The sequence below is a fragment of the Meleagris gallopavo genome, chromosome 15 (genome assembly GCF_000146605.3).
Source record: "Meleagris gallopavo isolate NT-WF06-2002-E0010 breed Aviagen turkey brand Nicholas breeding stock chromosome 15, Turkey_5.1, whole genome shotgun sequence".
Taxonomy (NCBI): Eukaryota; Metazoa; Chordata; class Aves; order Galliformes; family Phasianidae; genus Meleagris; species Meleagris gallopavo.
The window spans coordinates 16,537,074-16,556,492 of NC_015025.2; positions in this window are offsets into that span (position 1 = coordinate 16,537,074).

A 19,419-nucleotide genomic window follows, 5' to 3' on the forward strand; every position below is an offset into this window, starting at 1 on the left:
TTTTTTTTTTGTCTTCAGCAAAGGTCAGCTTTGCTGCAACATCCATCTTCTAGAGAACATTTATTCTCCACTCACTGTTGTCGGCCTTCTCGAGTAAGAAAACAAAGACACGTTTCATCAGCCCACCTTTGCTCGTTCTGCTCCTACCTTCCAGGCTGCTGGGACAGTCTGCTCTGCCCTCTGATGCTCCAGTTTAGGATGCAGGGTTGGGTCACTCAGTGGGTACATGAAGTCAGAGCTGCTCTCCACCCAGAGAAACAGATTGAATCTGAAACAAATTGAATACTTCGCTTGTTAGTGCCTGCCTACAGAATACCCCAAGCTCTGATGTCATTGTTACTGAGATGTGGAATCTGGAGAACGTTAGCCAAGCACACACTCAAGCTTCCAGCATCAGGTTGCTAATTGTAACCGAATTCCTCCTTGTAGCACAAGGAGAAGCACTGAAACAGGAGGAATTTCTTGCTGAAGCCAGACTTGCACACAAAATAAAGAGGACAGAATCTCCCCGTTTTGCTGCCTTCCTTCTTTCTCCAAGCTTATCCCTGAGTTTCTGGAGATGACTTCAGTGTCATGTTTTCTCTTTCAGGTTTGGCTTCATTTATAACAAATCAAAACCCGCCGTCCGCAAGATCGACCTGGAAACAGTGACCCACATCAAGACCATCAGCTTCAGGAACCACAGCTGTGCTCCACAGACCATGGCCTACACCCACCTGGGGGGGTACTTCCTGGTGCAGTGCAGGGACCAGCAGGGGGCTGCTGCCCCACAGCTCCTCATCGACAGCGTCACCGATGCTGTCATTGGCACCAATGGTGCCGTGCTGGGCACACCTCACATCTCCCCGGATGGCCGCTTCCTGGTCAGCGCGGATGGGGATGGAGGCAGGATCCAGGTCCAGACTGTGACCGTCCAGGGGGAAATCAAGCTGATTTATGACTTACAAACAAACATACACGTATCTGATCTGACATTTCAACCCTCTTTCACCGAAGGCAATCAGTACTATATATATGCGACTTCACATTTGCAAACAGATGTGCTTGTCGTAGAGCTGTCAACAGGGAAAATGAATGTACTGAAGAATTTAAAGGACCCTATCACATCCAAAGACTGGCCCTGGAGCAGCTACAACAGAATTATTAAAGACAGTGGGCTGTTTGGACAGTATCTCATTACGCCAGCCAAAGAGTCACTGTTTGTTATAAATGGGAGGCAAAACACGTTACGCTGTGAGGTTTCGGGTATAAGGAGGGGTAACACAGTGGTCTGGGTTGGGGAGGTATGAAGGGGCAGCAGAGCCTTCGGCAGACAGTACCAGTTGGACCTTTATGCTGCAACAAGTGAGCAGTAGCATTGTATATTTTTACACTGGGGGAAAAAAGAAAAAAAGAAAAAACAAACCAACCCTGTATAGGCTTCATGGTACAACACTGGTCTACTCGCAAGTTTTATAATACAAGGTATGCTCTGCTAATAGGAAGTGGTTTCGAAGGGATATTTTTTTATTTGGGGGTATGAGTTGTGGTTATGAGAAAATGCTGGGAAGCAAATATCTCCACTGAGCTACCACGTAAGCCACAAAACCTAGTGATTCTGTAGAACAAAACCGATTTTGAGTTTCCATATTGAAGGGCTTTTTGTTATATTCACACCACCCATTCTCTCCCCCCCGCCCCCCACCATGCCAGCTGCCCTGCCCAATTTCTGCATCTAAAATACACGATGACAAAGGAAATTAACCATCAGAGAGCAGTTTTCAAACCACAGAGACCTGGGAGAGAGATTTAATGAAAACCGATCCATTTTCTCTGCAGGTTGGCTTTGGGATTCATGGATGTGGTTGCAGAAAGAGGCACAACAGAAATAGTAACTGTCAGCTTGCTGTCTTTGGTGCTTAATTTTGCTCCTGGTACTACTGAAAGCAATGTTACGAGTCTGCCTCTTCTAACGCATACATATAAGATTGCATAGGAGAAATTCAGCATGAAATATCCAGGCCATTAGAGCGTGTAAAAGCCAGAAAGGACTGGGAGGGATCAGATTTTGTTAGAGAGAGAGAAGAAAAAAAAAGAAAAAAAAAGGAGGTGTTAGTCCTTAAGCATTTTGTGAGCATGGTCAGCTTGGGCACAGGATGCAAAATCTGCTCTTCAGTAGGCAGAGAATCAATCACAGTCAGTCCCGTAGGAGGCAGCAGCACTTCTGGAAGTTGCTGGTTGCTCTCATCAAATATTTAGTAGTGCTGAAGTTGCTAGGCTCTTCATAAAATAACTACAATCGGAGAGGGTATTTTAGGTATTTTAAGCATTTTAAGCAGAAAACGCATTTTCTAGTTGTAGCCTTTGCTTGCCTGTTTCTTTTCAGACATTCTGGAAAACCATTCTTTGTTTTCTTTCTCCTCATTTCCAGTACATTCGTTTATAGCCAATTATCTTTTAGTTATGAGCAAAGAAGTTCATGTAAAACCAGCAGAATTACCCAAGAACGCAACAGCTGGCATCAAGAAATTCCACTTCAGTTCCCACAGAAGTACAGATCCATTCGATAAGACAAAAAAAAAAAAACTTTTCTAGTTGCTTTTTGTAATTTTCTATATTCATTACTGTGAAGTAATCAGGGCAGGAGCAGCTCTGGCTCACAAATGGTGCAAAGCCATGGGAGCACCACAGCCACTGTGCACAGACAGCTGTGAGCAGTTGGATCCCAGCACTGCTTTGAAATGCGGCCTTGGTTTGGGGGGCAAGCTCTCCCCGCAGGTAAACATCTGCTGCATCAGTGCCACGCACTGTCCTTTGGAAGGCCCAGCTCCTTTTGAGCATGACCTTATTGCCCAGAGTTGTATGGAAGCCAGCACCGCACACACACACCCAGAGATATTTAGAGGCGCAGTAATTATTTTCCAGCAGAGGTGCTTAAAGTCAGCCGTTTCACAGTGCACACAGAGGGGCTTGAAGCGAGGGAGTGAAAAGGATGCAGACTCGCAATGGTGATCTGTGCTTTAAGTGCTCAACTGTAACCAAAAGAGAAGCATTTCAGCATGGCTGTAGACGTGAAGTAATTTAAACCATTTCGGTTCTATAGAAGGCATATACAAATCCGCTCAGACAGACAGAGGAGGTGAATCCTATGAATTCATTCAACACGGCGTCCTTTAAATTGCCCTTCAACGCTCATAGGCTTAAACCTACATGTATTGTCACTGATGAGCCATAGGGGTTAGAAGAGACTATCCCCTCATTGCAGCACAGGCATATAAAAGAGATTGGCATAGCCTTCCCTTAGCAATGCATGGTGTCCATGATTTTCTACTCATCTGGTTAGGAAACATACCCATGTCAAGAAAAGGAGGAGACCAGCTTTGTAAGTACCTTTAAATATGCACAACTCCTTTCTTGAGCAAAGCTGTATCCATACATTGCAGTCATCCTAAATGTGTTTTACTGAGGCCAAACACTGCTCTCGTGTTCTCTTTTATGACTTCTCGAATATTTTGTTATGCCTATGTTTCCCTGTAGAGACGTCCATTGTGTCATAGATCAAATATTACTTTTTTAAGAATACTTAAAAGAAAAAAAAACAACCTGTAAATATCTGTTCAGGTAAATACTCTTGAGGCTGGTTTATATGTAGGCTGTGAAAGATGTGTAACAGACCTCACTCCTCCCTGTTTGTCGCAAAATATTGGACTAGCGTTCACTTGAAAACTCCCACTTGGACCTTCCAAAGATGTTCCCTTCCTTCCCCCTCAGCCCAAGTTCTGGTGATGTGTTTTCTAAATTATCCTAATGGTTATATTATCATACTTAGAAAATGAAGTACAACTTAGATTGTCCACACTACTTGTGAACAGCTCCAATGACGGTCAGTTCTGACATTAAAGTGCTGCACATTTGTTACTCGGATTTTATTTTTTGTTACGACACAAATTTTATATATACTCAGAAAGTGTTTAAGTCTTTTTTTTGCCTTCCAGCTCTGCCAGAAGGAGGCTGCACTGCCTTCTCTGCCCTTCCTTTCCCGCTCTGTGTGCTCCACCAGTTAACAATCCCTACCTAATAAACTGACGTAATTAATCACAGTGATTAATTGAAAGGAAATTGAAGTAACAACAGTTTAGTTGTTCTACACAAGTTGGGTATTCTGACACAGGATCACAGAAAACAAAAATTCCCGGTTGACAGTAAGTCTCTGGTCCCAAGATCAGATGTTTTTTCCAGTCAGTGCCGATGTTTATTAGCAGTATAATGCAAATACTTAGTGCAAATACTACAATGCAATTACTACACTGCAAATACCGTCTTCCCCGAGTATTTCTCTCAATATTGCAATTTTCTAAATGGGATTTTTTACTTAACCTCTCTACCTATGCAGCCCAGTGACTGTTTTGAAACTGCCCACACGTGATGTTCTCACTTGGAGAGAAAAGTCTCAAGTGCCTTAAGATGAAAACTGACAGTAAGCAACCTTTTCTCAGCATTTAACACATCAAGTCTTTTTTTTTTTCCCCCCTTTACCACCACATGAAGTAACACAATTCCAAGAGGTTTCAGTGGGCGAGGTTGGCATTGCTATGGGGTCAGTGTCAACTGGAGCATGCTGAGTGCTGAGCTGCTCAACCAAAAGAGACCTGGCCATGTTGAGATACCCAACAGCAGAAGGGATTTGGCCATTGAGCCATGCTAACCCCACAAACAACTCTGACATGAGACACAGCAGTCCTGATGACCTGTCAACATGTACTTATTTACTTGATTAATACCATGATTATGTCTTAATTACTGCAGCGCCCAGCAGCATGCTTGGCACTGTGTGAAGCAGATCAAGAGGCCAAGCACTCTGCTCTGTGAGGAAAACAGCCAATTCCTCACCTGACCTTACAGCAGGTCAACAAATCAGATAAAGCAGGACCTGGGGCTGGGAAGACCTAGAAGTGAACACAAGCACACGGCCTGGCTGTTCATCAGCAGTGCAACACTGGCATGACATGTTGCCTGTATATTTGCCCATTCAGGGCATTATTCCAAGCAAACTTCCACAGAGTGAATCACATAACTGTTCTTTCTCTCTGTTGAACCCCTGGGACTGGGACTGACCCATTTGTCCCTGGGCAGTCTGTAACTGACTGCGGTCCTATAAATCACCACCGCATGCTTGGATCATTTCCCCCTTAGAAAAAACGTGTGGAGAGTCATAGAATCCTGGGATCATTACAGTTGGAAGGACCACTAAGTTCAACTAGTCTGACCACCAGTAAGTCACCACCATACCACTAAACCACATCCCTCAGTGCAATATCTGCCCTTTTTTGCAACACCCCCAGGGACAGTGACTGCCTCCTCCCTGGGCAGCCTGTGCCAGTGCATGACGGCTCTTTGGAGAAGACATTTCTCCTAATATCTAATGTCTGCTTCTATGAACAAAGATTATCCTGCAAGACAAGTAGCCAGCATGCAGCTTCCATTCTGGATTACATCTGACATCACCTTTATTGCCTGACTCACTGCTTTGCACTTCCTTTTTTTTGAACACGTTCCCCCAAACACTCGGAAGCAGGGAAATCTCTCTCCCTGGGGACCAGGAAAGCTCTTGTGTTTCTACTAAAGAGATGCTGTAGCTGTGTCTGGCACTGAGCACGGGATGAGTTCCCAGCCAGGTGGGGAAGCAAGGACCAATCAGTCTGCTCCAAGAGCACACAGACACTGAAGTGTAGCTCATTTCCAACCTGCTGCCACCAAGGGGTTGGTTTTTCAATGAACAAAATAGAAAGCATGCTTCACACCAGCCTGGAAGCAGCAGCTCAACAGGCAGGCCATTTTACCTCTATTTACACGTGGAAACGTCCCCAGAATGCAAAGCCACTGCTTCAGGTATCAGTGTGAACAGATGGGACTAATAGCCCATGTGGGACAGGAGCAGCACAGAACTGCTTTGGACCTGGCCCTACCCCATCACTGCATGGCCACACCGATGCCCAAAGCTCTTCATGCACTGCTCCAGTGCTCCTACGTGCCTCACTGTAAGGCCCTTGGGTACCTTTAGTCCTCCCAGGCATGACTGGCTCGTCATCAAGTCCAACCACAACATGACCATACTAGCCTAACTCTAACAACCCACTGCTAAATCACGGCTCTGAGCAATTATTTTTGTGTTTTCCAAATGCTTCTAGTTGCAAGGCAAAGAGCACGGCAAAAGAAAGTGGGAGAAGGCAAGAAAAAAAAAAAAAGAAAACAAGAGAAGAACAAGAGAGAAAAAGGAAAGTTGTTTTTTACTTTTTAAATTGTGAAAGGACAGCAGAGCAGGAAGGCAGGTGCCAGTAACTTTTTAATTAAAAGAAGAGACACCTGTCCCTTCATACTTTCAACACAGCTGCACCCCAGAGCCTGCAGGAACAGGTGCTGCACTGAGCTGCACACACAGCATTGCATTGCACTCTGGTCTTACTCCTACACAGCCTCCAAGGGATTTACTTCAAAATACAGCATTGAAAAGCCAGCAGAAAGTACAGCACGGCCAAACCATTGGAGAAACACAGGTCACAGAGTTTTGGCCAGCAAAAGCAGCACAGCACAGCCAGAACCCAGCACGTATTAGTGTATCAAATGGGGAGGGAGAAGAAGGGAAAGGGAGGAGGAGGAAAGGTTACTGTGATTATTTATTTATGTTTAGAAGGAAAAGCAGCAACTCCTACACTAAATAAGCAGTTTTAGCACAACTTAAGACAATGCACTATGGTTTAAAAAAAAAAAAACATAAATTCATCATACCCTTAATTACACATATGGGAAGAGCCATTATTGCACCCTTACAGCACAGCACCAGACCCGAGCTCCTTGCTGGGAAGGTGCTGAGCCCTCCTACAGCAACCACTGCCCCATCCCCACAGCTCAGCCACAAAGGACAGCCCAAGCAGGTAGGAACCCCACTAAGAGGACAGACCTGCAGCAAAAGGCTTGCTATTCCTCCCCTAAGGCCACTGAAAACCAATGAATACATGGAAATGATGAACGCTCGTCATTAACTAAGAAAGCAACAAAAACCAAACGCTTTTGTCAAGACTTAAATACAGAAGAGCAACATTAACTTGCATTTAACTAGACAAATACCTGAGCATAGCCATGGTGCTTTGTGGATTCCCTGCCGAGATGTTCTGCAAGCACTGCTCTGAAGGCAGCACTGGGAATATAAAGGCAGCTCCCACCCAATGTCCCACCGGGCAGCACAGGTGGGATGCATTTGTATTTACTTTGCAGCCGCACCTGGTGTATGAGAGGGGTGAAAGCCAATCCCACGGAGTGCTTTCTCTAGAAACACTGTAAATGCTCCTTTTTTTTCTTTTTTCTTTTTTTTTTCCCTGCCTATTTCACAGTAAAACTTTCCAAACTTGTGCTGATGTTGTCTGGTTTATCCTTTTGGGGTGGTTGGTGACTGCAGACCACCCCCTTTTTGCAGTCTGTGCTCAAAGGCTTCTTACAGTGAGCTCAGCTGTGTAGGGTGCAGTGGGTTTGGGGCACGGAGGGCGGGAGTGGTGAGCTGCTGCTGTCCTGGGGCACAGTGCTCCATTCCAATGGCTCTGCTGTTCCTCTGTCATTCATAATTACAAATTTGGCCTGGCAAGAAGTCTGCCTTCAAATGGAGCCATCGGAACGCCGAGACACAGATGGCTGATTATCGAAATGTCTGATGGCATCTTTGTAAGAGTCCTAAGGCAAAAAGAAGTGCTTCTGACAAGCGTTATTTGCTGAAACAAATTCCATTTAATTAAGACACAAGGTCTGCATTGAAAGACTGCTTGTCAACAACGCTATCTGCAGCAAACACTGCTAGAGGTTATGCTTTGCATTAAGGCTGAGCAGTAAAGGACAGGCTTTGCAAAGAGGTTCTGAACCCCTCCTGTGCAGCAGGGCTCAGCTGGTCCTTTTCCTTGTGTGCTCTCCTACCTTCGAAGCTCAAATCATTGGTAATGAAAACCCCCAACTTCAGAGGTTAAATCCTCTCTGACCCCTCAAAGCTCATTCCTGCAGCACAGGGCTGCTCTGCGAGGTGTGCAGAGCCCCTGGGTCCCACCTGCAGCCCCAGCCCTTGTGGTGGCACTTTGGAGGCTGCAGGACCATGCATTATTCTGAGCATCACTCCAGCGAGGGGGTTACAGGCAGAGCAGCAGCCCGAGGTCCGCGGTGTCCCATATGGCAGTAAAACTACTCAAGGAGAAATTATGCAGATAGCCAACATGCTCGAGCTGAAATGAATTATGTCGAAAACATCAGCACAAGCAGCAGTCAATTTGTGTTACGGTCAGCGAGCGCAGCTTCATTTGTTTTCTCCTCTCAGAGGCCCCCGGGGGGCTCCAGGGCTGGGATGTGGTAATGAACACCCCAAAGCTCCTCCATCCGCACCCGACACGACAAGGAAGAAGTTCACTCCTAACAGCTATTGTGCAGGCAGCATGTCTTTGCCCAGCAGGGCTGGCACCTTGCTTTACAGAGGGCAGCAGTGAAGGTGCTGCCTGGTTTCTGCAATTTGGATGTGGGCTGACTGCCTGCTCTTGCTGTTCTCCCACTGCTCCCGTCCCTGTTGCAGGATCTGCTTCCCCTCTGCAAAACCAGGAGAGTGCACTGCTCCATGCCATCACCACGTCAGGGAAACAGGCAGGTGGTAGATGCATCTGCAGCTTTATCTAAGACAAAGGTTCAGCAAAAAGCAAAACCTGGCTCCTCTCCCTCCTACAAGCCATGAGCCCATTGCCTGCTGCAGGTGGGCTTTTCCCAGTGCTGCCTGAGCAGTGGGTGCAGAGCACAGGAGGCTCTCTGGTGGGGTTTTGGAGGCTGCTGTCCCACATGGCATTCCCGTGATTTCTTTTTCCCCATCAAAGTTTTTCCTCACCCAGAAGGATACGGGGAAAAAATCCCTCCCCTGGTGCAGGGGGCTCATAAAGCAAAGATGCATTCACCAAAAGCCCGGTGCCTTCACAGCTTCAGCCCCAGGGGTGCCTTTTCCCAGCCAGCCTTTATTACCCAAACTAATGTCCTGACTGGCTTCCAAGTAAATAAAAGCCTTCATCTTACTCTCCGCGGCACAGTGTGAACAGATTTCTCCTTGGTCTGTCTGTTTCCTGTAAAATAGAATGTGGCCACTGTTCAGAACAGCATTTGTTATGATGGAGTCACTGCAGATGAATGAGATCATCCCTGCAGGGTGCTGGGCGCACAGAGCTGCAGATCAGTGTCCCTTTTCCTGGGGTCAGCAGCCAGCACTGCCCCATCTAAGGAGACACCATTGTCTGTGGGACAGGGAAAAATCCTTTGGGCAGTAGTGATGGATGTCACCCAACTCCCAGACTCTCATTATATTGTATTTTTGCACACCTGTGTTTTTTAGTATTTGCAACGCAGGGATGTCCAGCTTGTTCCCTGCCCGTGGCCAGACCTGTGCTAAGGGACAGCCTTGGCTTCTGAGAAGTTCTTGGCTTGGCCAAAAACCGTTCCCCTCAAATCCACGTGGTGCAACGTGGCAGTGTTCCCCCAGAAGGACAGAATTTACTGAGCACTTGCTATGGCTCCAAGAATGAGCAACTAGAGTGGAAATATGAGCCTTTTGTGACCAACAGAAAAGGGCTTTGTCATCCTTTGTAACAGAATAAAGCAGGTACATGTTTAAAACTGACGTCTTCACCTTCCTACAGCCTCACAGGCAGCACAGCCCTGCCCTGCTGCCACCGACACCTTCTCAACCTATTGCAGCTCTTCCATTATGTGCTTTAATCAGCATTTTCTAACTGAGCTCACACATTTTTCAGCCTTCCTGCAGCAAATGAAGTTCCCTTCCAGCTGCCATCTCCTCACTTGACCAAAACTCTCCCCATATTCACTGGGAAGGGCTTCAGGTTGGCACAGCCTCATGTTGGACCCAAAGGGTTGTCCTGTGGGACTGGAGACCATATCTGGTGGTTGCACCTCGATAGAGCAAGTCACACCACGTTGACTTGATGTATGAGTGCAGGAAGGAGGAGTGGGAAGAAATAAGGAGAGTTTAGCAGAGATAAATAGGATTTACAATGCTGTCATCTCTAGCAACTTTGGCGTTTCAATTCATTAAAAGTCCAGACAAATTAGATGTTTGTATTCATTTAAAATAATTTCTCCTCTTTGACCTAGCTTAATTTATCACATTACTTCTTTCTGCTGTGCTTAGGAAGGCTGCTGTTTAAAAGGACCCAAAGGAATATATGAGTAAAATATTAAGTAGTTATCGCTAACAACGCAGAGCATTAAAACCCAGCGCCACAGCTTTCCTGCTGCTACTTTTGCCCAGCCCAACAGAAAGCACACTCCTGCAGGTACAGAACCCGGTAGTATTAGAGGTGGGCACCTCATGACATCTTTTCATGACTAACACATGTATCTCAGGAGCTCCATTGTAGTCACTGCAGAGGAATAGCAGCGGCAAAGGGGAAATCCTGCACATCACCATGAACTAATACTGGTTTGCTATTTTCTTTTCTCCAATATTTCTAATGAAATTCCTCCTTGGCCTATATTTCATATTCTGTGCTTCCACATTTCTGCCATTTTTACAGGTATTTTGCAGTTCTGTTGGCAAAGGAGCTGTGCTTCAGTAGGAGCTGCAGCCCGTGCTCATGTGGGGCGGACACACAGTGAGAAGCCCCAAAGAGAAAGAAGTTTGATATAAGGAAGGTTCAAAGGTGACTGACAGCTATGATGACTCTCCTAATGTTGTGTTCCATACACACATATGTATATATACACATGGTATGTCCTAGCAGCTCCCCAAAGATGATGTGGGTTTTCTTTGCATTTCGTGGAGTCAGGACAGTGTCCCTCTATTCCTCCTTCAGCAGTGCAGAAGTCTGTGACACGGCATTAATGCTGCTTTGGCCTTTCTTTATTAACAGCCTTTTAAAGCAGCCTTAATTTAAATGCACACTTTTGCTGCTTAATGTCATGTGTTTCCCAGGTGAGGAAGCTCTTCATGTCACGACCACCATCTGTTGGCTGTCTGAGATGTTCAGGAGATTGTTCCATGCGGTCTGATCCAATTTCTGCCTGAAATCCCTGCTCCTTTCTCTGGATGGCATCCAGGAAACACCTATGACTTTTCATTTTGAAATACCATTTGCATCTTGCTGCATGCTGACCGGGAGTAAAGAGAGCTGTGGGGAAATGAGTGACACCAACACCAGCAATTTGTTATAATGACTCAGGAAATTACAGGACAAGATGTAGATGTCAGCATTACAGTAAAAGGAGGGCTCATTCATTCTCCCCTAAAGACTTCCTGCTCCCAGCCAGCACCCCGCTCCCACGCTGAACTCAAAGCACAGGGCAATGGGCTGTGCCACAGCACCAGGTGCTTTTCTGAGTGATGGGCACCACTGCTTTCAGCCCAGCCCAGCACTGTGCCATACCCAGCACCACAGAACAGCTGAGTTGGATAGAATGGTTGGGTTGGAAGGGATCTTTCAGCCCCCCAGCCCCATGCCTACCGCAGGCTGGCTTCCTTCCATCAGCTCAGGCTGCCCAGAGCCCATCCATGGCATTGCTCACCTCCAGGGATGGGGCAGAACAGCTCTGGGCAGTAGTGCCAGCAACTCACCCTCCTCTGATGAATTTCTACCCAACATCTAGCTGAAATTTCCCCTCTTCCACTTTGAAACCATTCCCCCTTGTCCCACCCACAGAAAATAGCAATACACAGTGATGATAACCCACTGAGCCCTCCTGTTGCAGCCGCTCTGGACGTGACCATATGTGACAGAAAGGGATCTCTAGCATGCTGGCTTGTAATATCATAACATATGTGTAATATCTGAAGACCAAGATTATCTCTCTATTAAATTAGATAACAGATAATTAGATAATTTTAATTTACTTTATGAATCTTTTAGAGAGTAAACTGCTTACAGGCAGCTAATGCAATAAACTTACTTTATAACCAGAGAGCAACATCTGTTACAATGGAGAGTCTGCAGCACACATTAGGATTCTGTGCATGCCCCGCAGTAGTTAGAGTAAATGTATCATTAAGTTGGTATCCTTTCCCATTCAAAGCACACTTTTCAAGATTTATGTACTGCAGACAATAAGATAGCAGGAGAATCAACTCGCACCCGGCTCCTCTTGCATTCACCCCTGTCCCACGGCGAGATAATGTCAGTAAGATGTAAGGCAAAGTGTGGAAATCAGGTCACTTCCACACCTGGCAAAAAATACAGAACTCTCCCCCACCCCCATGCATACACAGGCATGGCAAAGGCAGAAGCTGTGGTAGAAAAGTCACATCAGTAGTAAAGTCACAGTATCAAGTCCTCAAAAATCAAGGGACTTCACAGAATCACAAGGTTGGAAAGAGATCACCTAGTCCTACTGTCATCATACAGCCCTCTCAGCACACACACACCTACACTTGCAATGGATGTGGCATGCCTATACCCAAAAGTGCTAGAAAAGATACATGGACAAAACAATGAACTTCAGGGAAAGCATCAAACCAACCCCCACCTGCTCCCAAGGCACAACACTACCATCTTTTCAATAGTGACCACTGTTTGAATGTTAGAGCAACCTGGGTTTGGAGGCTGAATGCTTTCCTACCATTGATACAGCTTGTCTGTACTTCTGGTTGAACCAGCAGCACAACGTAAAAAACAAAAGCAAACCAGCTGAGCAGTGCTACTGAGTTCCTGAGCAGTAATAGAAAACCACATTGTCCCTTTGGGCATATGAGCATAGCACTGAAGATATCTCTCGATGACATTCATGCATTTTCATTTTAAATTGATCTGCCACACCAGACACACTTGCAAACCCTGTCAGTGGTCAGCACACGCTCCAAGAAAGCTTTGTGGGCTTACTAGGCAAATCTCAGTGCAGCCCCTGACCTCAGTGCTCTGGGTCAGCATTTGGAGACACACGTTCCATACTAAACAGAGGGCAGGTTTGATGTCATCATTTTTCTGGTTTTGGAAAGACGTCCCTTCCGAAGAAAACACCATCCAGAAAGAAACATGGACTGCTGTGTCCATGAACCTCACCCTGGGAGTGCGAAGGAGGATGGGGACATGCATGTCCCCAGCCACAAGCACTTTGGACCTTTAACATGCACAGCTTTAGATGCTCCACAGGTTAGCTAAGGGACTCTGTGCTCACAGTGCTCCAACAGTGAACACTGGGCTCAGTGCTCCGGGTTCTGATCTGTTATCTGCACTTAGGTAAACCAGCATACAAATAGGCATAAGAGAGCTGCCTCAGACTCATGGCCATTCAGAAAACTCAGCTCCAGTGCGTGCAGAAATCCCTGCACGAGCCATGGCACGAGCAGAAGCGTCGGTATGTGATGCACTGACAACGTGATAGCTGGGTTAGGCACAAGAAAGAATTTCCTGAGGTGGGGGAAATGCACAGCTCCTCCACAGAAATATTTCTGGTCCAGTCTCATTTATCATGCATTCATTCGTTGAGTAAATATTCATAATATATAAATGCTGGTGTCACTTTAATGTTCTGATTAGCATGGTACATCTTTTCCTCTGTCTAGATAATGGTGAAAGTCATACTAATTGAAGTAATGTTGTGTGTCAAATGATATAGAGCTGATTTACTTAAGACTTGGATGTCTGCTTCAATTAACTTCCAAAGTATATTGCGCTCAAGTTCCTCTTTCTGTCTTTGATGAAATATGGTACATAAGATGTATGTGAGCTGCAAAGCAAATTCACCAGCCTTCTATTACGTCTCCATACATCCGCTGACCTCCTATCAATGCCAAAGCAGAGAGAAGCCTGCAGCACTCAGAGCAGATATCCCCTCTCCTGCAATAAATCCGTATCTATTTGCAAACATCGGATCCTTGCACTTTCTGCTTTAGATTTTGGGGTTTTCTGTACCTGCACAGCTGTTCCAGCAAGCAGCCATTCAGGGGGGAAAACTGCATGTGGAAAAAAAAGGCTGTGAACCATATAAAGACCATATGGTTGAGTGAAATCAGATCATCATGTACAGATTGCTTTTTTAACAGTTCTTGGATGTGTTTTTAAATTACCTTTGTAAGTCCCACAAAAATGCATTGCACCTTTGGGTTACGACCAAAAGGTTGGCCTTATTGCTATCCGTTGTACCTTGTCATTGGGGTGTTCTGACTGGAGTGCTTTGTACAGACAGTCACTGTATTGTCATGGTCCAAAAGGGTGTTTGAAGAGGAGCTTACATGGCAAAGGAGCATCTCTTTCAGGATGAGTGAGTGGGATGAATTATGAAAGAAGAGATGTTAAGTGAGCACCAGCAGCAAAACCTATTTTGGCCACAACGGTTTCTAATGAAACAAAATAAAATAGTCAATGGTTGTGCAGATATTACCTGAGGGTGGGGGGTTGGATAGCATAGGAAGACAGGAATCTTAGATCATTTGATTTTTAAATAGCGAAGCTGCAAGTTCAGTTTCCAGCACACCGCTCAGATCTCAAACCCATTAAAATTAACTGTCGGAGACCTCAGCCAGGCTCCAACTCAGAGCACTTCAGCTCAAGGTGCAACTCTCTGCTCAAACATCAACCCTTTCCTACTGAGAACCACATCATGCCCTCAGTGCTCAGCACTGCCATTCAATACCCCATGGAGGACCACTGTGCCATCACCCCAGTGCCCACCTGCTGCAGCCCAGCTGCCCTCCGTGCTTGGAGTGCTTGGAATTCTCCTGGTGAACCACAATTGCCCGAGAAGGAACAAGTAAATATTTGATCTATTGTCTGTAGTTTTGATGAGAGCTATTGAAACTCTACCTGCAAAGATGAGTTGTGTGCTGAGAAAATCAGAACCAGGCGCTCATCGTGGGATGGTGAGAAATGCAAGCTCTGTCTGGAACCATCTGAACATCCAGCACTCCTGCTGGGCTGCTCACTGCTCCCCCAGAGCTGCACGAGTGCTCATGCCATGGATTAACCTGGGAAGCTGTACCCCTCTCGTGGACTTGTCAAGGCTGGGAACAAAGTTGATCAGCACCAATCAGCCACCAACAGCAATTCCAGCCACAGATCAATGGGAGGTGACACCACGTTGGGTGTGTGGATATGCATCCACCCGTGCTCCAGCAGAGTGGTGGCCATCAGCTCCATCACCAACGGGACCTCCAACAGCATGACCTTCTACAGGACAGAGGTGAAAACACTCAAGTCTCAGCTTTCTTATTTTTAATTAAGTTAATTCCTTCCATTACTTTAATTTAGTAATTTGTATTTAATTTCCTGCTCAAGGAGGAAGAGAATGAGGAGAAGCAGATGTTGCCCCCCGCGGTCTGTGGAACAAAGGGAGCCAGGAAAGCTCATCTGTCCATCTGATTGCTTTTTTATTAGGTAGCACAGATGCTGGGAAGGTGGTGAGAACAGAGGTATGTTGAAACATTAACTTCTGTTTTGCGGTTTTTCATTGCTTTTTTCCATCCTGATGTGAATTATGCAGTTAAAAATAAAATGGAAAATAAGGTAGCAAACACTCCTCTCCCAGCCATTGAACCTGCAGACAGTGGGTTTTCGCCTGTTCTTCTGGCACGTAAGAGAGAAGGGTGACTGGGGACTTCCTGCAATAAAGCACTTTGCTCTCTAAAGGACGTTTAAGCAAAGGTTTATTTATGTATTTTATCTGTAAAGGTCAGCGTATCTGTTTCATGTAGAAGTTCAAAGCAGTAACTGCTAAAAAGGTGCAGGACTGATTTAATGCAGGTTGACATAACCATGAGTTTGGCACACAGATCTGAAAACTTTTCAAATGATGCAGCATCTTCATCTGTGCTCTGAGCTGCTCGGTAGCAGTGGTTGCAAATGCAAAAATCATCATAAAGCAACATGAAGGAATGCTGCTCCATCTGCCCAAACCATCAGGACAGGAGAAGGAAAAGGAATCTTTCCAATCTGTATGGTTTATCCTTTTTTGCCCCCTGAGATTTTCCCAGCAGATTAATAGTTTTAAAAGCTGCAGCAACAGATATGTGGGTTAAATGGGGAACGACCTTTGCTGAACCTGAAATTCTATCAGTCCATCTTCCAGAGCTCCATGCTCAGAAGCCAATGAGTTTAACATGACACAAATTAAATTGCTGTAATAAGTCAAGGCACTGCAGAATGAGGAGAGCTGAGAGGCTGATGGCTGAGCTTAGGGAAACACATAGGCGGACCCAGGGACAGAGAGCAGCCCTGGTTTTGCCCTGCCCTGAACCTCCTCTCCTTCTGCTCTGTCAGCTGAACTGCACCATGCTCCTGGCTACGGCTTTTAACTTCCACTCACTGATTCACTCACCAGCTCAGCAACGTCTGTCTCAGAGATCACCATCACCACGTCTGACAGAGACCCTCCAGATGGCTCTTGTTCTAGCACTCGTCCCTGACTGCACCTTCCCACCTGGAGGATACCCCAGCCCTGCCCGCTGGCTCTGGGGGCAGCTTTGCATTGGTGTGATTGAACTCCTCAGAGCACTGAGAGCTGGGTGCACGCAGCTGCAGGTGCTCAGCCCCAGATCTCCACCATGGCTTTGTTCCTGGTACCGAGCAGAGAGCACAGCGTGGGTCCGCTGGGCAGAGCAAAGCCGTGGCTTCGTCCCAGCAAAGAGCACAAGCAGCACAGTTCTGGGGAAGATTTGTGCCTTCTGCTGGAAGAAAGCTGTGCTCTGAAATAATTTTGTGGTGAAGAAAAGTCAGTTAAAATATGCAAAGCGTTCTCTTCTATTTCAGTCATTCCAAACTAAAAAAATCACGGCTGCATCCAGCTCTGTGGCAGGCTGACACTGCGAGGAGACCAGACCATGACTTGGTATGTAAATAAGTCCATAAAGTCTGGAATTTTTACATGAAAATCAGATTGCAACAACCGTAGTGTGGATTGTTTCATTCCTACGTACGTGACTACGCAGCGTTTCTGTACAGAGAAGGCATTTAATAAACCTTTAAATGATCAATCAGTTAAATAAACACAGCATCTCCTGTGAAGCCACGCTAAATTTTAGGAAGTGCCTCTTCCTTCTGTCATTAACGTAATAAGCGTGAACAACGTCCTCACAGCAATTAGGGTCAATGTCTGCTATTAGCAACCACGGATAATGAACATCATAAACCACGGCGGCCCCAGAAGACAACTGTCACAAGACTTTCTCCAGTGTCAGTGCCAGGCTGCTGTAATGTGGCACTTATTGTGACAATAGGTTGTCTAGGATCACTCAGTGCAACAGTTTTTTGTCTCTGTGGGAGTTGTCTCATTTTGAGAAGTTCAGCAAGTGCTGTAAGTCTGTATGTTAGCGTGGATGCAAGAGGGAAGTATGTCTACACCAAAGAAAAGATCAAGAACTGCTCTTTCAAACTCCGCTCCCTCCGCTGTTACCTTCTGGCATTGGTTCACGTGGGGACAAGTGGGCACTTTTCAGACTTTAAAGCATTTCCTTGCAGAAGTGCCAGTGAAATGTTTTAGAACAAGCAGTACTCGGCCACTAATCTTAATTAAAAGCAATGTGATTTAAGTGGAACACCGGGGGTCACCCGGGCGGGTTGTGGATGTTAATTGTGATTGTTACTGTATGATGTTCCAAACTCATGTTTCCGTTCCTTATGTGCAATAAATCCTACGAATCAGGTTATAAAAAAGAATTGCAGTGTACAAAGCACGCATCACCTCTAACTCAAATATAGGAAAGAGTTCAGCAAACTGTGATTACCCCTCTGAATGCCTCCAGGCAGCTGGAAAATACCCTCTTTCAGTGGGGGAAGTGGATATTGCTGCCTTCATGCCGACCTCCATGGCTTGTGGTCAGCATCTGGGGAGCAAACCAAGGTGCCACCTGTCCATCAGAGCCACCTCGAGCAGAGTGATAGAACACATAATGGTACAAAACCTTACAATAGACCTTTTTCTCATAAATACATCCACGGGCTTTTCCTGTCTTCTGCAAAAACACCTGCACTGCCAGATTTGTCCTCAGCAGTAGTCAGGTTGCCCTGCGGCTGCATCCATCCAATGCAATAACATACTGTGCTTTCAGTGACCAGCCCTTACAGAGTGAAGCCATCACCTTCCCCAGCTCGGACTGTGAGCTGGGATCTAAAGCAAAGGACTGTGGGGATCAGTGGAACACGATGGCCACTGATCCCACAGCGAGCAATGGTGCTGGATCTCCTGGTAAGTGCACTTTTAACAAATAGACAAACTAAAGCTATGCCATTCCTGCAGAGTAGCTGAAGTGTTGACTTGGAAATAAACTCTACGCTCAACTTTAAATTCTCTTCTCTTGCCATTTTGGAGTATTAACCACACAAATCCACATCTGGTACTGCAGCACACTGTACGGTTCTGTATGTAGCCTGCAGGATTCGTGCTTTAGTTTGAAAAGGAAAACCCCACCTCTGCCATCTCCTCCTGGAAACACTTCTGTTGTCCCCGGTTCCAGGGACAACTCAATTCCAACGGTGTGATCAGCATATTTAAAATTCAATCAGCCTCCTCGTTTAAAACCTTTCGTGTGTGTGTCACACTAACAGTCAACAAGAGCCCTGAATTTAACATCTGTTCCTACTAGTAAGTGGTTTTAATTTGAGGACTGAAAAAATATATAAAGTAATTACTAGGCACTCAATCACAATGAATAATGTGTTTGCTCCCAGCAGTTCTGTCCCGTCAGCAGAAACTCTGCAGAGGCAGAAAAGTGTAATTGCTAAAACTGGGGGAAAAACCTGAAAGTACCAACGCTGGGAGCAGTCTCAGAACTGTTGCTCCAGCAGTGCTGCTCCTGAGTTCCCTCAGCCCCCCAGCAAGCACCTCTCACTGCACAGTGCTGGGGTTGGGCAGAGTTTGCTCTATGAGCAGAAAATGAGGTTGAGGAGAGAGGGAAAGGAAGCAGCGGTCAGAGGGTGGTAGGGAAAGGGCAGTGGTGCTGGCCTGCTTTGTTTTGCATGTGGCTGAGAACATTGTGCCACTATTTATTTAGTTAGATAGTGGAAATCAGAATTCAACAAGGAATTATCGCAGTCCCAAACACTGAAAGCTGTAACGTTGGAGTTTGCACTGGGGCATTTTCACTGGAGGAGAATACAGGAGAGGATGCCAGCAGATTGCTGGGAAGCCTGCACCGAGAACACCAGCACCAGCATGAGACTGTAGATATCAGGCTTGGAAGAACAAATTCTGCATCCCGCAACCTGACTACAAGGCATTATGAGGTACTGCTTTTGCATATTGCAGTGCCTTTGCTGCTCACTCAGATAAGCCCAGCTCCAGAACGCAAGTTTTAACATTCCACATTTCCATTTAGCATTCCTGTTTCATATGCTATTCTGAGACCCGTTACTTGCAATCTGGATCTTAATGCAAATATTTAAAGCTCAAGATAGGCACAGGAATGGTGAGCTCGAGCAACTGATCAAGCATTAGAAA